This window comes from Anser anser, assembly GCF_964211835.1.
Source record: "Anser anser genome assembly, chromosome: 7".
NCBI lineage: Eukaryota > Metazoa > Chordata > Aves > Anseriformes > Anatidae > Anser > Anser anser.
The window spans coordinates 19,634,874-19,641,588 of record NC_139727.1 but is presented as its reverse complement, the minus strand read 5'-3'; positions in this window follow the sequence as shown (position 1 = coordinate 19,641,588).

The following is a 6,715-nucleotide window of genomic DNA, read 5'->3' as shown; positions in this document are numbered from 1 at the left end:
CTAAACTGTGTTCTTCACTTTCACTAATGTCACTTTTGAACTGACTGGTGTGCCATGTGGACTCAATGCTGTCCACCACACATGGGTTTATGCAAAGGCAAGTTTTTTGGAACATAAATCCTCTGAATGTCCCCAGATAACTGCCAATGGCCCATGCAATCACAAATGGGTTGGAGGTTAAGTCCTTAGAAGAGTTATACGTGTTTGCTGTGGTTGTGATCCAGAATCAGGATGCTGGGTGAGACTGACCTCAGAGCTGACTGGCCTCTCCTGTATCCTTGTGTTATGCTTCCTCCAACCACAATGAAGGGCAGCCGATGGCATTTTACCCCATCATATATCACCTTGGAACACCTCAAAAACATGAAAACTAAGGATGCTTACATGTACCAAAGGTGATTTCAATGGGAAGGTGCTATGGGAGAACGCTGGGGCCATATGCAGGATGGAATTTTTGGGGAGGAGCTCTTGGTGAAGGGGATCCTGCAGGTGGTAGTGGGAAGTGACTGATGTCCAGCCAGAGTGGGGCTGGATTTCATTGCAATAAGTTTATATTGCAGATGATTCAAATGGAAATCAGCAAGAACCGAACTTAAGAATTAAAGCTGTGGGTAAGGCAGCTCTGAATAAATCTCAGCCCATTTCATTTTAGCACTTGGAAGGACTCAAGGTGGGCAAGCCCTGACTGGATGAAGGTCTGCCCAGGGCTTGTAGCTGAAGCCTGGAGAGGGCTGTGATCACCTACAGGTGGCCACCAGAAGGGCTCGTATTGCCCTCCAACCTATGAGAAATAGAAACAGAGGGTTCATCAAACCAAAGAATGAAAGTACCGCTGAAAGAAGAGAAGAACGGTCCCCAAGGCCATCAGCTGTAACTTTTAAGACAGGAAGGTCCCCAGGGAGGCGAAGGACCTTCTCACCTATGGGTTTCAAGACCTGGTTGGATGACCACCTTGGCCCAGTGCTGGTGGCAGGTCCCTCCTGAGGTCCCTCCCATCAGCGCTGCCATGGGGTGAAATAAGCAGGGATCACTCCCCTGTTCCTGAGTCCCTTCCAAGTTCTGGAAATAATACATTTGGGGCTGTGAGAAGAAAAAAGTATGGTTTACAGATCTGGATTTAGGATTCTTGTAGTGTCTTATGGCTAAACAGTCGTAAATATTTAATAAGCTCCGACAATATGTATTAATTTTGTATGTGATCTCCTTAATTCTTCAGAGAATCATCAGTCAGATAACTTTGCCTCTTTTTAAAATCAGTAGGAGAGAATGAATTATTCATTTTAAACCATTTGCAATCAGTCTCAGAGATTCCCATCCAGAGGAGCTCAAAGCAATTGCAATATTGAGCCAGGGAAGAGTGAGCTTTAGAAGAACAACACTGGGAATTAAATCCCCAAAGGTGCTCTTAATGTCCTTTTCAAATAACTCGCCCAGCTGGTCCATCAGCCCTGCTCCTGTCTGCAAAATCCCTCTGCTGGCAGCGCTAGCATCCCTGAGATGGGGGCAGTGGCACAGGACCCTGCTCCAGGGCCGTGCCATGCCACGGGGCGCTCAGTGCTGTGATGCTCAAGTTGCAAAATGATCAGAATGTTTCTTGCAAACCTTTTCCCCACTTCATTCTGCTCACATTTTCTTCCAGGACCATACACAGTAAAACATGTTGCAAAACACGTTGCAGCACCTTAAAACGGGGCTGGATCATGTAATCCTTCTTTTTTTTTTCTCTCTCTCTTTTTTTTTTTTCTTAGTCCAGGAATCACTAAGATATTTTATTTGATTGTTTCAGATAAATTTGTTTGTATTATTGTATTATACTAACTGTTAATTTTTTTAGTAGTACTTGTACAAAGCATGTTTATCCAAGCAAAATTAAATTGTGTAGTTAAAATTCTCACAGGTAAGATTTACCATCTAAAATTTCAGCATTTCACCTCAAAGAAAGTTTTTTGAAAGCTGGTGTTTCTCATGGGAGAAGAGGTATCATGAGCCAGAAGTAGGGTATCTGGAGAGTCCCACTTATTTCCCAGAGCAGGTCCATACCTTTCCCCGTGGCAAATTTTTTTACTTATACGTCACTAAGGGGCACTTTTTTTTTCTTTCTTTTTTTTTTTTCAAGTTTTTGGGGAGTTTTTGGAACCCTTCATATTTTTTTGTTTCCATAAACGTCAGCAGTGCTGAATACTGCAGTGTGAGAAATGCTGCTGAGCATTGTCCTTTGCATTGTTTGCTCTTTAACAGTTTCGTGGCTGTCATCTGCTGTTCACTTGCAGCAAAATTGGCCCCTCCCAACTATCTTCACACCGCTCAGGAGGGTGCTGTGATTGAATTCAGCAGCCGCTAGGTGCCAGTGCAGTTTTACATGAGAACAAGTTTTCCACTGAACACAGCCAAAGCATATAAAAATTTTCAAGAATTTAGGCAACTTGCCAGTTGTTAAATTTAGCATTACTCATCACAGTTGCTCTTCCCTCGATAGAGCTGTTCTCCTTCGATGTCTAGCCATTTGTGCCTTGTGTACGTGCTCAAAAGGCAAGCAAAGTCTCCACCTTTTTTATCATGGGGTATAAATTAATATGAACTTCAGAAACCTATCCAGGAAATGCATGCATCTGCAGGCTGATCCTGGCTCTGCTGGGCTGCCTCGCAGGGCTGCATTGCAAAACTTGGCCATACTGCAATTGTCCTCCGGCACAGCATCTTGTCCCTCCCAAAATACTGACGCTATTTGGTGCTGCAGAAGAGATACTAAATTAAGATCTGAACCAAGGCACTGAGAAGAAAGGGGAGAATCTCTCTGCTATTTCTGGGATTTCATGCAGGCTTTTGGGCTGTCTGATCCTATGGTTGCCTGGTGTTTGCACGTTCCATGTAAGATTTTTGTCTGCAAGGAGCTGGGGCAAGGCTCTGAGTGTGTAGAGGTGTTTAAGGAAGCAGAGTATCTCCAGGGGGACAGCAATCTTCCCCAAACATCCCCAGAGGAGAGGGTCCATAGGTGGGGGTTGTCTAAGCACCCACAGGCAGTTCACAAGGGGCAGCTGAGAGCTGCCAAGGGTTGATGGCAATAACAACTTCCACACCTTTAGGGAAAGGAGCATCCCACGAGGCACCTTTGCTTTGCACCACGTGCAGCACCAGAGCCAAGCTGACTCTGTGACAGTTAGTCCCTGGCCTGACATCACTTCAGAGTGTTTTTCCCAAAAAGGGTAAATCCAGGTAGGTATGTGGAGGTCAGATCGGATGGTCTATGAGAGCTTTAGCAGGATTGGTGGGAAAAGGGAGTCATGCAGACTCAAATCCCCTTGAAAGTGCCTGGAGACTCTAACCCACAGGCTTCTGGAAGGGACATGAGAGAGACCTTCCAGATCGGATGTTTCAGGGTCTATCCAGCTCCAATGGTGCAGTCATCTGATGCCCGGAGAAATTCAGGTCTCACGTTGCACCTCAGATCACAGAATCAAAGAATCACAGAATCACCTAAGTTGGAAGAGACCTCCAAGATCACCTAGCCCAACCTCTGACCTCCACTAAACTGTATCACTAAGCTCTACATCTAAATGTCTTTTCAAGACCTGCAGGGATGGTGACTCAACCACTTCCCTGGGCAGCCCATTCCAACGCCTAACAACCCTTTCGGTAAAGAAGTTATTCCTAATATCCAACCTAAACCTCCCCTCGTGCAACTTTATCCCATTCCTCCCCCCCAAAAAAAGAAGCACTCACACAACCCCTGAGAATCGGCAAGAGCTGTTTATTGCCGGGACATCTTGCAGGCAAGCCTGCGGGATGTCTGTGGTGTTTGGTGGCTGCAAGTTAATGCTTGCGATGGAGCCTGAGCAACGAGTAGGGGGCTCACTGGGCACTCCTGCGATGCTGTTGGTGCTCTCGGATGGCAGAGCACAAAGACATGCCGCAGTAGTCCCAGGCCTGTCCCGGCAGAGGTGGATCCACTTCCATCCGTTCCTCCACATGTGGTGGATCCAGCTCCATGGGCTCCACGGTGTTGGGCAGAAGGCTAAGCCAGTCCTTGCCCGGGACTGCCCAAAGGGGATGCCTTCCGTCCGGAATGTTCTCAGGCCAGGGTGCCGAACCAGGGGGTCGTCCAGTCCCACGCCTCGGTCCCAAACCACTGTCGGCTTGATTTTCATGCATGGGTCCGACGCTGCCCTCTGGTTTACGGCCATTACTGGGTCCCGCACTGTGCTCGGGACTATGGGCACGCCTCTGCTCCCTGTGGCTGTCTGCCCGATGCTCCCGCCTTCGCCCCACGTCACCGTTGCTTCTATGGTAAGGCCCAGGATCCCTGTCGCTGGGTGTGTGAGGGGCTGGCCTGTTCCCCGCATCGTTGCGGTGCCAATGGTACCGCCTGTGTGTGTCTGTGGGCTGGGCGCCAGAGGTCCCTTGGGCACTGGTGTCTCTCTCTCGAGGGCTATCCCTCCGCCCACGACACATCTCCTTCTGCTCAGGTGCATTCCTTCTTGGTGCTTCACCGGACGGCATCGCTGTCCTCGCACACCAAGGAGGCCTGCTGCTCGCCTTGCTCTTCTAGTCTTCCTCCTGCCGCACAAGCTGGCAGTCAGAGGGCCCAGATGCTCAGCGAATGCTGGGCCAGCTGCAGGGGGCCTGTTTTATAGGGCCCGCAGCAAAGGCGGGGCAGTGGTGGCCGCTGTGACCTCAGCAAGCCTCTGTGATGGAGTGGCCCACGCGTGGCCAAAGGCGGCTGTGTTGGGAGCGGCCTGGAAGATGCCCTCACGTGGACAAGGAGGAGGGTTGGGGGGCTGAGGGCCCCTTTTCTGGGGCTGGCTTCTCCGGGCCATTTGGCTTGCCAGAGAGAAAGGCTGCCCCTCAGCCACAGGGACTGCCCTGCACCTCCCATCTTGTGCTCTGGGTTTATTTTTAACACTGTTTTTTAGATAATTTCATTCTATTCTTTACAGAAAAGAACAGAAGCAAGGTGCATCTTCAGCCCTAGAGTTGTTGTCTCTGTAGACAAATCTGCCATACACTGATGTCTGAGCTGGTATCTGTAATGGTTTTAGGTACAATTCTATGTACATTTACTTCTCCATGTCTTCAAAATCAACCCAAACTTCAGAATCAGACTCTCATTTTTCCTCCACCATCAACTCTACCATGGTATATACTGTCCTTATAGAGCCTCCAGCTCACACACTGATCTCCAATAACTTCCATTCCCTGAATATATATACTCCATATATACTTACCCTTTTGCTAATAACTTACATGCTATTACATTTCCTTCCTTCTTATTACCTTAAAAGCATGTGCGAAAACTTCCTATTTGCTGCCCTAAGCTTACTGACTCTCATCATTTGTTGGCTTCCTATGTCTAGGCCAAAATAGTATCAACAGATTGAGCTAAAATACTCATTTAACAAAATTACCTCCCACATTCACATTTCCTTTATGCCACACATACTAATTTCAGAAAATACATTGTTGAGTCCATGTGAAATAGTTCACTGATATCTAGTTTAAAATAACAAATTTCGAGTTCAGCTTTGACCCTGTATGTTCATTGTTGGCTTCAGATCACTGCTAAAGGACAAGTTCCTAAAGGTTCAGCTCACAGGTTGTTCATGATCAATTTATATTCACTCACACGGAAGTGAAATGCAGCATAATCTGACATAAAGCTTTAGCAAAGTCAGCTGAAACTTCTGCCAGAGCTTGGTTGGAACTGGATGATCAGCTTCATCTCACCTTCCATGTGGTGGAGACTGCTGATGAAGCCAGAGAGCACCAAGGACCTGTGCTGTGACGACTTCCAGGGCAAGGCTGGGTAGAAGAAGGGAAAAGGAACAGGCAGTTTTTATGTCTCCTGCCCTGAAAGAGGACTAATGTGTGGCTATCTGCTGATTTCTCACCATTCTTCTCATCACTTATGGCTTAAACATGTCTTAGACTCATTTTTGGAGGATGAATACGGTTTTTGGCTTTATTTTTATTTATTTATTTGTTTATTTTTCTATCCACTCGGAACCTGCATCTTTACAAATTTTTAACTTGGGTTGTGGGTTTTTGATTTCTTGAAAATCATTCTTGCTCTCCAAAACTGATCAGCCAAATAAAGAGCAAAGAGGGACTCTCAGTTCTCCAAGAAGCAGGAGGGGAAATGTTGAAAGCATAAAAGTGAATTCTGTCATTGCCCTGATTTCAAAGAAAATGAAAGCAGGGCATCAAGGAAAAGCTAATGAGGTGAAATAATGGAGCTGGCAGATCTGTAGTTCTTGCTAAAGCCCAGTTTATGGCCAACCTCTTTGTAAGTCTGTAAAAAAAAAGTCAGACTGTTTTGGGGAAACCTCATTTGGCTTGGTAGGGATGCCTTTTTTGGATGCCATGTGCTGTCAGTAGCAAGTTATCAGATTTTTCACCTATCTCTTGGGATCAGGATCCTTATGGAGAAAGGTACCAAAGGTGCAAAAACAGAACTGAGGGCTTACACCCTCAGTATTGGGTGTGGAAGCAGGATCCTTGATTTTTGATGTAAACATGCAGTAGCATAACCCTAATTTCTGCTGCATGGAAATGCCAAGTGTCATCAAAGTGCATGTTGAAAACACTCTCGGCATTGCCAAGCAGCATGTGACCTTGTCTGTATGACCTTTGATCGATTCTTACAGAGCAAAGTGTCCTCTTATTTACCATGACCGGAATGACCCTTTTAGATAAAACTTAGGGTAGAAAGGACTGAGGC